At 39.9% G+C, this 19,508-nt stretch overlaps 1 protein-coding gene across 1 annotated transcript in view; it reads left to right on the forward strand.

Moving 5' to 3' along the window:
* The window catches only part of WDFY3 (WD repeat and FYVE domain containing 3), a 279,731-nt gene that overhangs the window by 14,920 nt on the left and 245,303 nt on the right, over positions 1 to 19,508 (forward strand). The window contains exon 2 of the mRNA XM_081582148.1: positions 15,038 to 15,131. The gene's annotated coding sequence lies outside the window, so the exon portion shown is untranslated. The remainder of the gene's footprint in view (positions 1 to 15,037; positions 15,132 to 19,508) is intronic.

The raw sequence follows: 19,508 nt of genomic DNA on the forward strand, positions 1-19,508 counted from the left end.
CATCAGTGCAGATCCCCTAACCTGTTTCACTTCTGATTTCATACCTTCTGTGAGCATCTCAGTTTATCAGCGTTCTGTTCCTCACACACTGACCCAGCCCCTCATTCTTGAAAGGCTCTGAGTTCCTGGTGGTTCTGACTGTATAGGATTGTGATATCTTCCACTAACCTTAACACCACACAGCGCTTCCAGAACATGCTCCAGTGGATTCCCCTGAGTGCTCCTCATGGTCTTTCCAGCCCCCAAAGGTGGAGTAGCAGCCGCTCTTCCCCTTATTAGTCATGAAGTGTCATTCCTTTTTTTTTCCCTAATTTTTAAAATCTTTTGGCCACACCATGCGGCAGGCAGGATCTTAGTTCCCTGACCAGGGATCGAACCCGTGCCCCTCTTCATTGGGAGTACTGATGGACTATCATTCTTAACCCATCCTGTAGCTGCCATTTTTGCTGGTTTTTTGCTGTCGTGAGGAAATCACCCTGAACATGATAAGCTCAGCTTGCAGTAAAGTTTGTGTTTTTCTTTCTTTTTTTTTTTTAATCTCCTGGTAGAAATATTTCTTGGTTATTAAAACTTCTAGGTCAGCAGACTCCAGAGTTCATAAGACAAAAAGCAAAAATTTGAGAAAAGAAAAGATACCACTCCACTATTACTGTTTGGTTCCTACATCCAGGATATTCTGGAGGTGGGAGATGGCATGTGTTGGTTGGTGGTTCATAGCCTACTTTATATCCTGCAGGACGGCACCCCAAATTCAGAATCTTTTAGCTCTGGCAACAACTCTTACATCAAACTTCCAGGTGTAACCATTGCTTCCTACTATGGGGGCAGCTGTGTCTGAATAAAAATCTACTTGATAAGACTCCTAAGGCCTTGTGTGTCTACCCATTGCCATTTGAAGTGAACTTCTGGATCAGAGGCCATGTGGTTTATTTATTTTTAAGCTTTTATTTATTATATTTTATTTAGATAGTCCTTTTTGCTTCTGAAGTGGCACAGTGGTAAAGAATCTGCCTGCAGTGCAGGAGACACATGAGATGTAGGTTCTGTTCCTGGGTGGGGAAGATTCCCCTGGAGCAGGAAATGGCAACCCACTCCAGTATTGCCTGGAAAATCTAGCTGTGCTGGCTCTTGGTTGCTGCCCGAGCTTTTTTCTAGTTTCAGTGAGCGGGGGCTACTCTTCCTCGTGATGTGCTGACTTCTCATCATGGTAGATTCTCTTGTTGCAGAGCACAGGCTCTTGGGTGCTTGGGCTCAGTAGCTGCAACTCCGGGGCTTTAGAGCACTGGCTCAGTAGTTGTGGTGTTTCGTTGTTCCGTGGCATGTCGAATCTGCCAGGGCCAGGGATCAAACTTGTGTCTCCTGCATTGGCAGGCGGATTCTTTACCCCTGAGCCACCAGGGAAGCCCCAGCCATGAGATTTATAGGATGCATTTGGTTATTCCTGCATAGTGGTGCTGGCAGAGGCAGATTCAGAATTGGTGTCTCTTACAGTGAGGGTCAGCCATCACCATGTCTGTAATCCTGTGGAGAGGTGGTGCCTGTGGGGGACTCACGCCAATTGCTTCTCAACAGTAGAGCAGTAAGGTCAGTCTTAGTGAGTCAGTGTCGTGGTCCCTTGGTAACTGCTTCTCCTGCCACCTGGTTGTGATTATTTTCATGAAATCACTGAGCACAGACTAGGCTGGCCAGAGAGAGAGTGTGAGCTGATCTGTAATGAGGGTCATCTTCCCCACCCAATTATTAATAGGCTTTATATTTTGTTTGCATTGGCAGCAGCAGGATTCTGGTGAGGGATGTTTTTAGACCGTGGCCCTGTTGTGAGAGGTTCGTTGAAATAGTCATTCCCTTCATGACTCTCCTTCTTAGTTTTTTCTCTGATCTTTTTCTTTAAGGCCGTTGATCATGGCCCAGAAAAGGGAAGGACTGCAGGCTCTCTAGTCACTCTTAAAAGTGTCTGCCACAGAAATAATATATTCCATGAGTTCTCAAAATTTAAGCAAGATTTCAAGTCACATCCAATGGCTGTATTAAATTTTAACCTATTTTTGTTTTACTTGATTCAGATCTGTTCCCCTTTTGGTTTCTTGTTTTATAGTTCTTTAGTCATAAAGGCCTCATTTAGAAACTTTGAAATTTTGGTTTGTAGAATTCCAAAATGCCATATATCCTGTATTTGTGATGGAGTGTGTTTGTGTGTCTCCATATGTACCCATTTGAGAAAGAGAAAATGCCTAAAAAGCACATATATCCTAATATCCTAGTAGCGTGCATGTTTAGTCATGACTCTTTGCGACCACATGGACTATAGCCCGCCAGGTTCCTCTGTTCATAGGATTTTCCAGACAAGAGTACAGGAGTGGGTTGCCGTTTCTGACACCAGAGATCTTCCTGACCCAGAGATCAAACCCCAGTCTCTTGCATCTCCTGCATTGGCAGGTGGTTTCTTTCCCACTAGCACATACTGGATTGTTAATGATCAACTTTGGGGCCTGGATCAGGAGAAAAGAAGAGTTAGTGTTGTGGTGGAGAGCAATGTTATTGTTTTACTTCAAAAAAATATGTTCTACTTGACATTTTATATTCTACAAAGTGTGTATTTTTATTAATATGAAAAATGCCAGCATATGATTTTTCTTTCTTATAATGATAGAATTTGTGGATGATTAAGGACTAATAAACAATAATTACATACAAAGCTATTTGTGCTGCCAACAAAAGCATATACATGTCGTTTTTAATTGAAGTATAAAAGTGAAAGTCACTCAGTTGTGTCCAATTCTTTATGACCCCATGGACTATACAGTCCATGGAATTCTCCAGGCAAGAATACTGGAATGCTTTGCCATGCCCTCCTCCAGGGGATCTTCCCAACCCAGGGATCTGATTGCCTAGTTCTCCCGCCTTGCATGCAGATTCTTTACCAGCTGAGCCACAAGGGAAGCCCAAGAATACTGGAGTGGGTAGCCTATCCTTTCTCCAGGGGATCTTCCCAACCCAGGTATCAAACTGAGGTCTTCTGCATTGCAGGCAGATTTTTTACCAACTGAGCTATCAGAGAAGCCAGTTGAATTTAAATTTTGCCCTGTAGCTCAGTTGGTAAAGAATCTGTCTGCAATGCAAGAGACCCGGGTTCAATTCCTGAGTCTGGAAGATCTGCTGGAGAAGGAAATGGCAACCCACTCCACTATTCTTGCCTGGAGAATCACATGGACAGAGGAGCCTGGCAGGCTACAGTTTATGAGGTTGCAAGAGTCAGACATGAGTTAGTGACTAAACCACCACCGTAGTTGATTTACAATACTGTGTTAGTTTCAGGTGTACAGCAGAATGATTCAGTTATGTGTGTGTTTATATATATTTCAGGTTATTTTCCATTATAGGTTATTATAAGATATTGAATATAGTTCTCTGTGCTATACAGTAAATCACTGTTGCTTATTTTTTAAGTACATGTAATGTTTAAAAAAATTTTCAGTGTATGTATTTGAGAAAGTCATTGCAGCAGTTAGTTTTTTATGTAATTATACTAAAGTTGAATCTCTTTGCTTATCTCATCAACATAAAGTTTCCATTTAAAGCTATAATTGACAAAAAGTACAATGTATCCTAATCTGAAACATCTAGAATTCAGAGGTTGATTTGCAGTGAGCACTTGCAGGAGAGAGTCTTTAAGTATATTATTTCCCTTTGCTAATTTTAGGTTTCATGCCTGGGCATCTGATAGGACCCTGATGTTATGAAGGGCTCTTAAACAGGAGTATGTGGATATATTTTCCAGTTTTTAGTATTTGCAGACCATGTACATCATCTTTAGATTACTAGTTGCTGATAATTTTGTCATCCTTAAAAGGGCCATCCACTATCTATCTCTCTCTCTCTCTTTTTAAATGAACCTATTCCTTAAGTTAGAGAAGGAACAGGCAACCCACTCCAGTATTCTTGCCTAGAGAATCCCGTGGACAGAGGAGCCTGGTGGGCTGCTGTCCATGGGGTCGCACAGAGTTGGACACAACTGAAGCGACGTCACATTCAGTATTCTTACCTGGAGAATCCCATGGAGAGAGGAGCCTGGCGGGCTACAGTCCATGGGGTCGCAAAGAGTTGGACATGACTGAGAAACTAACACATATTCCTTACGTATATACATAAAAGTGAAGAAATTGTAAGTGTACAGCTCAGTGAATTTTCTCTAAATGAACATGCTGAACCATTAAAAAAATAAAATGAAAAGTCTAGTCAAAGTCTGGGAAGAATATCTGCCAAACATGTATCCAGCCAGCAAAGCGTTTGAACCAGAGTATCTGAAGAACTCTCATAACTTAATAAGACAAAGAACCCTATCAAAAAATGGAAAAGAATTTCACTGACATTTCACCATGGATATGAATGGTCAGTACATTACACGTAGAAAGATACAAGTACATAGAAAGATGCTCAGCATCGCTAATCATCAAGGAAATGTGAATTAAAACCATACAGTGATACTATTAATAGTATACACTTACTAGAAAGGCTAAGAATCAAGTTTCACAATGTTAACATTTATGAAGGTGTGGAGTTTCCTCTCATACTTCGCTGATAAAATGGTATTGCCACTTTAGCAAATAGTTGGTTAATTTCTATACAGTTTAACTTATTATGAGCTGTAAATTCCATTTCTAGGTATATATGTGAGAGAAGTGAAAGCACATTTCTACTAAAAAGCTGATTTTTGTAGCACCATCATTCAAAATGGCCTTTGTTTGCTTTTCATGAAAGATGACATTAACACCCTTTCATCTGCTTGTTTGCCATCTACATTTTTATTTTTAGATGTATTGACATATGTTGCTCTTATTAAAATTAGGCTACTTGTTTCAGTTCAGTTCAGTCGCTCAGTCGTGTCCGACTCTTTGCGACCCCATGGACTGCAGCACGCCAGGCCTCCCTGTCCACCATCAACTCCCGGAGTTTACCCAAACTCATGTCCATCAAGTTGGTGATGCCATCCAACCATCTCATCCTCTGTCATCCCCTTCTCCTCCTGCCCCCAATCCTTCCCAGCATTAGGGTCTTTTCCAATGAGTCAACTCTTTGCATGAGGTGGCCAAAGTATTGGAGTTTCAGCTTCAACATCAGTCCTTCCAATGAACACCCAGGACTGATCTCCTTGCAGTCCAAGGGACTCTCAAGAGTCTTCTCCAACACCACAGTTCAAAAGCATCAATTCTTCGGTGCTCAGCTTTCTTCACTGTCCAACTCTCACATCCATACATGACTACTGGAAAAACCATAGCCTTGACTAGACGGACCTTTGTTGGCAAAGTAATGTCTCTGCTTTTAAATATGTTGTCTAGGTTGGTCATAACTTTCCTTCCAACGAGTAAGCGTCTTTTAATTTCATGGCTGCAATCACCATGAGCAGTGATTTTGGAGCCCAAAAAAAGAAAGTCTGACACTGTTTCCACTGTTTCCCCATCTATTTCCCATGAAGTGATGGGACCAGATGCCATGATCTTAGTTTTATGAATGTTGAGCTTTAAGCCAAGTTTTTCACTGTCCTCTTTCACTTTCATCAAGAGGCTCTTTAGTTCTTCTACCCTTTCTGCCATAAAGGTGGTGTCATCTGCATATCTGAGGTTATTGATATTTCTCCCAGCAATCTTGATTCCAGCTTGTGTTTCTTCCAGCCCAGCATTTCTTATGATGTACTCTGCATATAAGTTAAATAAGCAGAGTGACAATATACAGCCTTGACGTACTCCTTTTCCTATTTGGAACCAGACTGTTGTTCCATGTCCAGTTCTAACGGTTGCTTCCTGACCTGCATACAAGTTTCTCAAGAGACAGGTCAGATGGTCTGGTATTCCCATCTCTTGAAGAATTTTCCACAGTTTATTGTGATCCACACAGTCAAAGGCTTTGGTATAGTCAATCAAGCAGAAATAGATGTTTTTCTGGAACTCTGTTGCTTTTTTGATGATCCAGTGGATGTTGGCAATTTGATCTCTGGTTCCTCTGCCTTTTCTAAAACCAGCTTGAGCATCTGCAAGTTCACGGTTCACGTATTGCTGAAGCCTGGTTTGGAGAATTTTGAGCATTACTTTACTAGCGTGTGAGATGAGTGCAATTGTGCGGTAGTTTGAGCATTCTTTGGCATTGCCTTTCTTTGGGAGTGGAATGAAAACTGACCTTTTCCAGGCTACTTGTTTACCATTAAGTAATAAAGAGTTCTTTATATATTTTGGAAATACCTGTTTTTTATCCGGTATTTGTTTCACAACTACCATCTCCCAGTTTGTGGCCTCATTTTTAAAGCGGTGTCTTTTGAAGTGCAGAAGTTAATTTGATAAAGTCCAGTGTCTCCAGTTATTTCTTTCATGGTTTGTGCTTTTTATCTTATTAGATTTTTCTTGCCTAACCCAAAGTCACAATAATTTAGCACTGTTTTATTCTAGAAGTTTTAGAAGTTTAAGGTTTTACATTTAGGTCTGTGATACATTTTGAGTTCAGGATTAGATGTGATGTGATGTATGGGTTGGTTGAAATTCTTTTGTTTTGGGTTTTTGCATGTGGATGTCCAGTTGTTCTAGCACTGCTTGATGAAGGTTTTTCCTTTCTCCATTTATTTGCTTGAGATCTTTGTCAAAAATCAGTTGATCATATATGTTTGCATCTGTTTCTGAAATCACTTCTTTTCCATTGATTTAGGTTTCTATTCTTTCACCAGTACCACACTGTCTTTATTACTGTGGGTTTATAATAAATCTTGTAATATCATGTAATATGTAATATGAGTATTCCAGTTTTGCTTTGTTTGAAATTGTTCTGGCTATTCTAGTTTCTTGGCTTTGCTACGTAAATTTTAGAATTCTGATGGTCCCCCCGCCCCCGCCCCAAAAAAAGCTATCTGAGTTTTGATTGGGGTTGCATTGAATCTGTAGATACATTTTGGAAGAAAGAGTGAATCTAAGTAATTTTTTGACACACTTACCCTCAGCCTGGGTGGAGGTAAACTCTTTCCTATAGAGTTTATTTTCTGTGGCTAAATGGACAAAACAACCCTGGGTAATCTTTCGGTGTTTTGTGGATTGAGGCAGTGTTTTCAGGTTTTTGAAGCTAGGACCTGACGAAGGAGGAACATACCCATATGGATTGAGAGAAGGCAAAAATGAATCCTGTGAGGATGGATTGAAATTGAAGGTATCAGTGCGAATTTATTATTTTTGAAACCAGTATGTGTATGTGCACATGTATATGTGTGTATGAACATATGTGTCTATATATATTTATATGCATATGTGTATATGCATGCATGTATTTCATGGTAGTTCTGTCCACGAAGAAGATAAAGAACAGTGGGCATAGCTAACTCCCCAATTGTGGTCTCTGATATTAATCTTATTCCCAACTCAGAGGAACTGGAGTTTCTCAGAGGAATGGCTGATTACAAGAGTACATACCAGATGAATCTCTATCTGTGTTTTTTTTTAAAGCTAGAAAATAGGAAGGTGTTTTTGAAAAAAAATTGTAGCATGTTACAAGCCTGTTGGAGGTCCTACTTTCTCAGGCATCAAATTAGTAAAATAATGAACTGTGAATCATTAAAAACAGCAATTTGTTATCCATAATCTTAATAAACTGATAAATGAATAAATAGGGAAGGGAGGTCTCTTGCTTATGGTAGAATTCTGAATCCTAGAATGAGAAAAATCATCATTTTACAGCCCTTATAGTAAATGACAGACAAGACAAGAATCATAACAAAATCTAGGGGGAAATATTGATGAGAAGCAGGTGTCTCCCCACATATTATATACAAGGTATAAAATAGGGGTTATATATTAGTGAAATCCAACAGCAACATGGATACCTGGTGAATCTAGATAAGATGCCCTGAAAGGATAAAATGTCATCTATGTAGTATTCCAGCCAAGACTATATAACATGAGTCTGGAGGAACCATTAGACAAACCCCACACGAAGAACATTCTGCTTAATAAAAAGGGGAGTAGTTTATGTTCTTAAAAAAAGTCATAAAAAACAAAGACTGAAATCATGGGAGGCTTAAGAAAGATAACCACTAACTGCAAAACCTGGCCCTGGACTAGATTCTATACCAGATGGAGAGAAAAATACTATAAAATGATACCATTGGATCAGTTGAAGTAAGTTGGAGTACTGATCCTAAATGCAGATATTGCAGCCATAAAATTAAAAGATGCTTGCTCCTTGGAAGAAAAGCTGTAACTAACCTAGACACCATATTAGAAGCAGAGACATTACTTTACCAACAAAGGTCCATATAGTCAAAGCTATGATTTTTCCAGTAGTCATGTATGGATGTGAGAGTTGAACCATAAAGAAGTTTGAGCGCCAAAGAAGTGATGCTTTTGAACTGTGGTGTTGGAGAAGACTCTTGAGAGTCCTTTGGACTGCAGGGACGTCCAACCAGCCCATCCTAAAGGAAATCAATCCTGAATATTCACTGGAAGGACTGAAGCTGAAGCTCCAATACTTTGGCCACCTGATGTGAAGAGCTGACTCATTAGAAAAGACCCTGATGCTTGGAAAGATTGAGGGCAGGAGGAGAAGGGGACGACAGAGGACAGAATGGTTGGATGGCATCACCGACTCGATGGACATGAGTTTGAGCGAACTCGGGGAGATGGTAAAGGACAGGGAGGCCTGACGTGCTGCAGTCCCTGGGGTCGCAAATAGTTGGACATGACTGGGTGACTGAACAACAGCAATGTTCAAATTACTGACAAGAACTGTACTATGGTTATGACAGAATATCTCTGTTCTTAGGAAATGCACAGTGAAGCAAAGGAGCAAAGGGCCATGAAATATATAATTCATCCTCAGTTGCTTTAGGAGGGGGGAAAACAGCTTGAGTCTGTCTATGTGAAGGGAAAGAAAGTGCAGGAAAAGAGGACAAATGATAAAACAAAGGTAACATTAACAGTTGGTGACTGAGTATGAGTGGTTATTTTTATATTCTTGTATTTGGAGCTTTTCTGTACATTTGAAATTATTTCCAGACAAAATATTTGAAGCACTTAAAAATATCTGTCCTGTATTTTTAGGCTTTCCTTATTTATAAAGGGCTCAGTTCTTTGTCTGGAACAAGTTTGGAATGAACATTTTTATAATATTTTCCTACATGTTGGTGTTGCGGCTCTGCACACTAACCATTGTTGAATATGGTAATAGATGGGAAGTAAATCTCACCCTGTGGACAGCCGGGGGAGGGGAATCATTTACTGTAGTGGTTGCTTTAGGTTTATGGAAGTATTGGCTACATCTCCTGAAGTCTTTGAGTTGTTACCTCTTATCTGTTGAAAAAATACTTGGATGATTCTTTTATTGACACATCAGGAATCTAGCTATTTCCCCCTGATTATTTAGATTCTTTTCTTTTGTAAACCCAGAAAGATTGTCTTGTTCAGCCCTAAGGGTGTTAACTATTCATTTCTTCATTCAAAAAATATTTATTGAATGCCTACTATGTGCTGGCCCCACCCCTTCCAAGCATTGAAGATGTAGCACCAAGAAGAACAAAGCTCTTGCCCTTGTGGATTTTCTGTTTTGCGGGGGAGGAAATACACAAGGAGGAATAAAAGTGAAATAAGTGAATGTTAGTGACATTGGTGAGAAATAAATAAGGAAAGTGTGTTAGGGATGCTGGGAGTAGAATTGTTACATAAACAGAATGAATAGCAAAGAGTTAACAAAGGAGACCTTTGAGCAAAGATCTGAAAATAGCGCAATTGTGAGGCAGGTGGGGATACTCATCTTAGAGTAGTTTTGAGGCAGGAGAACAGCAAGTGTGAAGCTCTGAGGCAAGAGGATGTCTACCTGTATAAAGAATAGCAAGGAGGAGCTAAGTTACCTAGGTTCCTTTTTGCTATTTTGAAGATTTTGGTATTTATGAGATGAGAAGCCATTGGGAGATTTAGGGTACAGATGTTACATTATATTAATATGATTTATTTAAGATTATCAGGATCACTCTGGCTGCTTTGATGAAAAAGGACTGAAATAGGGCAAGGGTAGTAGTTGGGAGGCTAGTTACTAAATTATGGAAAAAATCCCAGTGAGAGATGAGAAAGATGATAGTTACTATTACAGCAAGTCTCTACATAGGTGATATGAGGAGTGCTCAGATTCTGGATATATTTTGTAGATAGAGCCAGTGGTTTTTGCTGATGGTTAGAAAGAAAGTAGGAACTTGAATGGTCATGGAGAAAAGGAGAAATTAAGCAAAGGAAGCTGACGAGTGGCCAATGAGATAGGATGAAACCAGTAATAACTAGGAGAAAAGCCAGGTAAAGAAAGTGTATTAGGGCTTGATGAATCATGCCTGATGCTGCAGATAGGTTAAAAAAGAGGCTATCTGACTGGTTTTTGGATTTTACAATATATATATGTCAGTAACTGGTGATTTTGGAATTTTCAGGGGTGTGTTGAAGAGCAGTTTGAACTGAAGAATACTTGAAGACAGAGAACAAGGACAACTCTTTTCTGACCTTTCACTGATAAGGGAATCAGACATTGGTCATAACTTAGTGTGGGTGGGGTCAGAAGTTTTGCCACTGATGTTGTTTGATTTCTAATGATTAGAAATTGACACACATACACTGGTGGTTTTGCTTTATTGGGAGGACAGAATTAGGAAATTTGATGATGTAGGAAAGAGAAGTGGGACTTAACTAGAGCAAGGTCCTTGACTAGTAGGGGCATAACAGCTAGTATTAAAGTGAAGCAGTTGGACTTTGACGTGGTTTCAGAAAGTTTGGTTCCCCAGGTGGCTCAGTGGTAAAAGAATCTACCCGCCGATGCAGGAGATGGAGGTTCAATCCCTGGGTCAGGAAGATCCCCTGGAGAAGGAAATGGGGACCCACTCTAGTATTCTTGCCTGGAGAATCCCATGGACAGAGGACTGGTGGGTTATAGTCCATGGGGTCGCAGAGAGGTGGATACAGCTGAGCACACACGCATACACACAGAATGTTTAAGCATGGTGGAAGAGTGCAGATTCAGGTAAGTGGGTAAATGTGATTCCAGAAGTTCTTTTGATAGCTTATATAGGAATCAATGGCAGCACTGTAGAGTGATTCAAATTACGTGGCTTTTGATTGTTTTCCTGTATGATGCTGCCTGTCAGGTGATCTGCCAAGAGTCCTCAGAAGCCATAGGAGGGCTATAGCCCTGCTTGTTACAATTTTTCCCCCCAGATATTTAGCTTTTTGTTACTCTTTTCATTATTTTAACACCTGGAAAGAGATTCCTAAAACTTTGGGAGATATCTGGAAAAAATTATTTTCTTGCAGATCTTTAAGCCAAAGAGTATGATTCAAAGGTCCTTAGAATTTATTAATACCAGCACATTTTCATGTTATAGATATAAGAAAACCTACTTAAAGACAGAGTTAGGCCAAGGAGGTATAGCTAATTGTCTAGTCAAGGCTAGAATGCAGGTCTCTGGTGTTCTAGTTTGTACAATTTAGTTTTGAAATTCAGTTTTTATACTTGTGTACATATACATTCAGATTCAATCTTTTGACAATAAAGCTAACTTACTCTAAATTGGAGACAACCTAAAGCATGAAGTAAAAACACCTAAAATGTCAGAGTCAAAATGAGAACTCTGTCTAAAATGTAATTTCAATTGTGATTTGTATGAAATGGATACCTGAAATTATATTATATTGCATGTTTTAATTAGAATGCACTGAAATCATATCAAAGCATTTGCCCTTGACTGAATTTTTATCAAAAGATTACAAAATAGGATCAATAGTGTAACATTTGAAATTTCTAATACTTGGAAGATATCTGTAGATGGTGTTAAAATACAAACATGGGTTGAGCAAAACATTGGTACTCTAGCTCCCCGTTTCCAGCTCCCTGCTATTTTTACTTCTGTGTCTTTATCTCAATAATTGCCCGTACCCATTGATTCAAAAGAGGTAAAGTCAAATAATCAGCAAACAAAAACATATATATAATTTCTATGAAATAATAAGTAAAGGGCAAAAAACTGAGGAGGAAATGGCTTGTAGAAATGAACAGGCATTTCATAAAAGAGGAAATATGAGTTAGCCGGTAAACCTGAGGAAATGCTCGGTATCATTAATCAACAGGAAAATACAAAGTAAGACTACAGTTAGATGGTTTTATACCCCCAAGTTAAGAAGATGGCATTACTAAATGTTGAAGAAAACATATGGATCAATATGAACTACCTAGTGCTGGTGATACTACATCAGTCCCGAATATTCATTGGAAGGACTGATGCTGAAGCTGAAACTCCAATACTTTGGCCACCTGATGCGAAGAACTGACTCACTAGAAAAGACCCTGATGCTGGGAAAGATTGAAGGCAGGAGGAGAAGGGGACAACAGAGGATGAGATGGTTGGATGGCATCACCAACTCGATGGACATGAGTTTGAGCAAGCTCTGGAAGTTGGTGATGGACAGGGAAGCCTGGCGTGCTGCAGTCCATGGGATAGCAAAGAGGCGGACACAACCGAGTGACTGACCTGAACTGAACTGAGGGGTGGTGAGATTATATATTGCTAAACACACTTTAGGGAAAAGAAAAATTGGTGACCTCGTGAAAAATTGAAAACGCATATGTTCCTCACTTCCTAGGCAAATCCTTAAGAGAAATTATGTCACATGTGGAACAGATGCATATGAGAACTTTCTTAACAGTAATGTTCATAATGGCAAAACAAGAAAAACACAAAATCTGGGAAGAAAACAAAATGCTATTGAAAAGAGAATGGATAACTCAATTCATTTACACAATGTGAAATTATTCGGCCTTGAGGTGAAAGAACTACAACTATATGCAACATTATGAATTCAACTTGGAAACATAAAACCAAGTGAAAAAATGAAACACAGTGTTGAAGGATATGTTTGTGTGTGGTATGCTTTCTAAACCTCGAAGGAATGATATGACCCTGTTGCTGGGAACGATTGAGGGCAGGAGGAGAAGGGGGTGGCGGACGATGACGTGGTTAGATAACATCACCGACTCAATGGATATGAGTTTGAGCAAACTCGGGGAGATGGTAAAGGACAGGGGAACCTGGTGTGGTGCAGTCCATGGGGTCACAAAGAGTCGGACATGACTTACAACTGCACAACAGCAACTACAAAGCACAGAATAGAGGATCGCAGTTATAGAGGACTGAGGAGTTGGGAGAGGTGGGTGGAGGGAAGAGCAAATCAGTAAAACGTTAACCAGTTACTTATATTTAGGTTCTTGAGTTGGATGGCAAGGTACGTGGATATTCATTCTATGCAGTTCGGTTCAGTCGCTCAGTCGGGTTCATTCTATTACTTTAAATTTAAAGCATGTTACAAACAACATGTTTTATGGAAGTCAGTAGTTAATGTATTTTTAAAAAAAGCAGTGAAGGCATATTCTGATATTGAGATGTAGGAGACATGTCATCACTTCTGCCTACTTTCCCACTGCCACTTGAATCCCTAATGTTCCTCACCATTTCACTGGAGGGATCTTATCTAAAAATCTTAAATCTCATTAAGCATGTGTCTGCCATTGACAAGCCACTCAGTAACAACTTGGAAGAATGACAGAATGAATGATTTGAGAAAATAATTCAGGATTTTTCTTAGAAACCACCAAAGAGGTAGATTTTTTAAAAACTACTTTTTCATAAGAAATGAGACAGCAAAGCTAGGTTTTTGTTTCATAGGTTTTTGAATGATAATTAACTATATTTGAGGGCAATATTGCTGATGTTTGAACTGTTGTACTAATATGATCACAGAGATTAACAAACATATGACAGAATACATAGTTGATCAGAAAAGGAAATGTCGTTAAAGATGAAGCTATTCTTAGGCATAACTATTTTAAGAGTTAGAAGGCCCATGCGATTAGTCCAAGCTTCTCATTTTTGAGTAAAGGAGCTTTGGAATTGAAGAAGTAATTGAGTAACAAAAGAACTTGTTCAGAGCATAGTTAAGAAAGACCAGAATGATTCATGGTGCTGGTGTTTTCATATTGAAATACTGAATGGTAAATAAAAGAAACAGTTAAATACCCTATAAGTGTGTGTGTGTGTAGTGTGTGTGTGCATGCATAGTCACTCAGTAGTGTCTGATCCTTTGTGACCCCATGGACTGTACTCCATGGGATTTCTCAGGCCAGAATATTGGAGTGGGTTGCCATTTCTTCCTCCAGGGGATCTTCCTGACTCAGGGATCAAACCCAGGGATTGAACCCACATCTCCTTCGGCTTTTGCACTGCAGGCGGATTCTTCACCCTTGAGCCTCATGGGAAGCCCTAAGTATCCTATAGAAGGCACGCTAAATATTTTGAGGTTGGATTATATCTATTGGGTGATGAAACTTTTTTTATTTTGATTTAGAACATATCAATTCAGCTCTATACCACGTTTATCTTCAGATGCTTGACAAATACTCCTAGAGAAATAACATGATTTTTTTTTTCTTTTTTGCTCATATTTGATTCTCCAAAAAGAGACATTGTGATCTATGATGTACAGATGAATACTGGACTAAAGTGTCAAGAATTAGGTTCTGAACTGGGCTCTGTCACTAAGCAACTGTTGTCGTTAACGCTTTAAGTAACTCTTCCCAGATCTCGGCTGAACCAGATGGAGCTTTGAATGACTGTATTCTTCTTTGGATTTTGAAATATTTATTTAATTGGCTGTGCTGTGTCTTCTTTGTGGCACGTGGGGTCTTTGTTGCAACAGGCTGGCTTAGTTGCCCCACAGCATGTAGGATCTTAGTTTCCCCACTAGGGATTGAACCCAGGTCTGCTGCATTGCAAGGCAAATTCTTAATCCCTGGACCACCAGGGAAGTTCCTCTTCTTTGGATTTTGAATAGCAAATTTTATCTGTTTTTAAGTGCTGTCATATCATTAAACTATTGGCAAGAAATAATGAGATAAATAGAGAATTAGTAGGAAATGAACTACTCATAATGCTAAAACATTCTGAAAATAAACTGGGTTTTCTCTTTTTTTCCTTTCATCGCAGGTATAATACTTCTCCACATCTGCTTCAGGAAGAAAGTGCCTGCCACTCCTGTTGTTTCTACGCAGGTTCATGCCAGCCCAGAACACAGAATCAGGTCAGTTTTAGGATTGTTTTGTCTGTTGACCAAGAAGCCAGGAAGGGCTTTGCTGCATTGTTGCATTGTAACAAGACCACTGAACTGTGACTCTTAAGGAGCTGGGTTTTAATCCATCTTTATCACTGATGATTAGGTGAAATAGGCAAGCTTCCTTTCCTGGATAACTATGTTTTCTGCACCAAAAAGGAAAAAAGGAAAAAAAAAAAAGAGAGAGAGAATGTATTAGAATCAATTATATTTCAGTTTCAATCCTGGCTTTAAAGCATTATACTTTTATTGTAGACACCTACATAGAATAAAATTACGCTTTGCAGCATCATTTCCTTTTTATCCTGAGAAAATCTAGTTGTAAGCACAGGCTTTGGAACTCTTTATTGTTTTGTAGCAACTCTGAGTGACTAGATTGAATAATGAGCTATATTGTGAGGCACTTGGGAATACTTTCACTACCTAGTTGCTGGAGTTTTAGTCTTTTACTTTGCTCTGTTGTTACTGAAAAATTTTAATTTTTATCTTATTTTGTAAAGAGCATAAATTGATTTTCTCACAGTTCTAGAGGGTGGAAGTTCAAGATCAGGTTGTCAGCGTGATTGGATACAGGCCCTCTTCCTGACCTGCAGATGGTTTCTGTATAGCTTCATCCTCACAAGGTAGAGAGAAAGAGAACCAGTTGAGGAGCTTCCTTAACCTCTTCTTATCATTATCGGTTTAGGGCCTCACCCTTATGATCTCATTTAACCTAAATAATCTACCAAAGACCCTGTCTCTGGGTTTGGTCATGTTGGGAGTAAAGGCTTCAACATGTAAGTTTTTTGGGGGGACACGTTTTAGTCCATAGTAGCCACCTGGTAGTAAACTTGCTGGATTGTGTGAAATCTGCATCTTCACCTTCTCTAGATATTTCCAAATTGATCTCTAAAGTAGCTGTCATAATTTACACACCCACTAGCAAGTGTGTAGATTATGGGATATATATATAGATAGATAGATAGATAGATAGATAGATGGATAGATATATATGTATAGATATAGATATATATTTGGTGGGATATTCTTTATTAGAACAACTAAAAAATCCCAAATGAAAAGATAGAGGGTATGGTCTTTTCAAATCGCAACTCTTTTTCCTGTTCCACCAATATCTGGGACGTCTTCCAAGCAGTTGTTTAAACCTTGGCTTCTGCCAGTCAGTTCTTGTGTTTGTAGCCATGGTGCTATATTTTACATGGAAGGTTCCTAGTCCTTCAGTGATGTTCTTCAGCTGTAGAGAGGTTATCTTTTTGACCATGTGAGTTCTCTACTGATTGCTCCTGACTCAGTTCAATCAAATGCAGAAAGGGGACGTTATCAGACTTGTGGGTGTGTCCCAGGGCACACAGAAGGACCCAGGGACAGCTGGACTGTGCAAGGAGAATCCAGGAAGCAAATGCAGTCAGGTGTCTCTCCAGCAGTATGCCTCTCTTGCACATCCATCTTGCTCTCTTTGGGTTTGGCTTTCTTCACGTTTGAACTCTCTTATGGAAGCCTGGTCTCCATACTGCCCACAATTTATATCTGTTTGCACTTATATCTTGTAATTCAGACTCCCAGAAAAAGGCTTACTCTTAAGCACCTAATCCCAGATATTCCAGAAAAGAAACTCTGATTCCCTGGACAAGTTGGCACTGGTTGTCTTGCCGTCTTTGTTTCTCTGAAAAGCATCTGACATGTTCTTACTAAAATGCAGATGACTGATAATATGGTCTAGTAGTACTCTTTCCAGGTGTATTTGTATTTTAATTGGATCAAATATTAAGCTAATGCTGTATTTCCAAACTCGGCACAAGTGGAATCTTGGGTTCCAGTATATAAAAATGATTAACCCAGATGCACGAAAAGCATTAGGAATTGAAAGACAGTGCTTTAAGGTTCAGGGAGTGAAAAAAAAAAATGACTAACTGTTTGTGTAGTTAGAGGAGGAAGTAGATAGAGATTAATAGTCAAAGCATCACTACGAACAAAGCCAGTGGAGGTGATGAAATTCCAGTTGAGCTATTTCAAATCCTCAAAGATGATGCTGTGAAAGTGCTGCACTGGATATGCCAGCAAATCTGGAAAACTCAGCAGTGGCCACAGGACTGGAAAAGGTCAGTTTTCATTCCAATCCCAAAGAAAGGCAATGCCAAAGAATGCTCAAACTACTGCACCATTGCACTCATCTCACACGCTAGTAAAGTAATGCTCAAAATTCTCCAAACCAGGCTTCAGCAATACGTGAACCGTGAACTTGCAGATGCTCAAGCTGGTTTTAGAAAAGGCAGAGGAACCAGAGATCAAATTGCCAACATCCACTGGATCATCGAAAAAGCAAGAGAGTTCCAGAAAAACATCTATTTCTGCTTGATTGACTATGCCAAAGCCTTTGACTGTGTGGATCACAATAAACTGTGGAAAATTCTTCAAGAGATGGGAATACCAGACCATCTGACCTGTCTCTTGAGAAACTTGTATGCAGGTCAGGAAGCAACCGTTAGAACTGGACATGGAACAACAGACTGGTTCCAAATAGGAAAAGGAGTACGTCAAGGCTGTATGTTGTCACCTTGCTTATTTAACTTCTATGCAGAGTACATCATGAGAAACGCTGGGCTTGTGTGGGAAGAAACACAAGCTGGAATCAAGATTGCTGGGAGAAATATCAATAACCTCAGATATGCAGATGACACCACCCTTATGGCAGAAAGTGAAGAAGAACTAAAGAGCCTCTTGATGAAAGTGAAAGAGGAGGGTGAAAAATGGCTTAAAGCTCAACATTCATAAAACTAAGATCGTGGCATCTGGTCCCATCACTTCATGGGAAATAGATGGGGAAACAGTGGAAACAGTGTCAGACTTTCTTTTTTTCGGCTCCAAAATCACTGCAGATGGTGATTGCAGCCATGAAATTAAAAGACGCTTACTCCTTGGAAGGAAGGTTATGACCAACCTAGATAGTATATTTAAAAGCAGAGACATTACTTTGCCAGCAAAGGTCCATCTAGTCAAGGCTATGGTTTTTCCAGTGATCATGTATGGATATGAGAGCTGGACGGTGAAGAAAGCTGAGCACCAAAGAATTGATGCTTTTGAACTGTGGTGTTGGAGAAGACTCTTGAGAGTCCCTTGGACTGCAAGGAGATCCAACCAGTCCATCCTAAAGGAGATCAGTCCTGGGTGTTCATTGGAAGGACTGATGTTGAAGCTGAAACTCCAATACTTTGGCCACCTCATGCAAAGAGTTGACTCATTGGAAAAGACCCTAATGCTGGGAAGGATTGGGGGCAGGAGGAGAAGGGGACGACAGAGGATGAGATGGTTGGATGGCATCACCAACTTGATGGACATGGGTTTCAGTAAATTTTGGGAGTTGGTGATGGACAGGGAGACCTGGCGTGCTGTGGTTCATGGGGTCGCAAAGAGTCAGACACAACTGAGCGACTGAACTGAACTGATATATATATTTCTAAGGTAGCAGTGTTACAAAGATTGAATATAGCAAGTGAAAGAAAAGCCTTTTCTATTTAACTTTTTGAGAAAAGATTTGAAGGTAGGAAAAAGGACCATTTGGTTTAGTCTCACCTCAACTACTAACTGTGATTTTGGATGAGTCACTTACTCTCTGAGTGTGCGTGTGCTCGGTTGTGTCCAACTCTTTGTGACCCCATAGACAGCAGCCCACCAGGCTCCCCTGTCCCTGGGATTCTCCAGGCAAGAACACTGGAGTGGGTTTCCATTTCCTTCTCCAGGGGATCTTCCCGACCCAGGGATTGAACTCAAGTCTCCTGCTTGGCAGGTGGATTCTTAATGACCTCACTTTAACTTGATTACTCCTGTAAAGATCGTGTCTCCAAATAAGGTCACATTCTGAGGCACTGAGAGTTAGACTTCATCGTATGAGTTTTGAGCAGACACAGTCCAACCCTTAGCACTGCATAACAGATTACCCCAAAGCTCAGTGACTTAAAATAACAAACATTATCTCTCAGGTCTTGTGGTCAAGAATCTGAGTATAGTTTGCTGGGTCCTCTGGCTCAGGGTGTCTTGCAGAGCTACATTCTACATGTGTATCCACCAGTGCTGTGTTCTCATCTGAAAGCCCCAGGGGAGGATCGGGCTGTTGGCTGTGCTCCGTTCCTCACTGGTTGTCCGACCTAAGGCCCCAGTTCCTCATGTCAGCTTGTTTGCCAGCAGCCTACTAGTTCTTGTTGCATGAACCTTTTATTTTTTGTTTTGTTTTGTGATTTAAACTGGCAGTCCATCTATAGTTTAAACTAATCCAACTGTAATTTAAGGTGGCAACCCATCGCTTTTCCCCTATTCTGTTTCCTAAGAGTGAGTCATTAGGTCCAGTCCATA

Source organism: Giraffa tippelskirchi, chromosome 1 (genome assembly GCF_054371585.1).
Source record: "Giraffa tippelskirchi isolate mGirTip1 chromosome 1, T2T-mGirTip1v1.2.pri, whole genome shotgun sequence".
Lineage (NCBI taxonomy): Eukaryota > Metazoa > Chordata > Mammalia > Artiodactyla > Giraffidae > Giraffa > Giraffa tippelskirchi.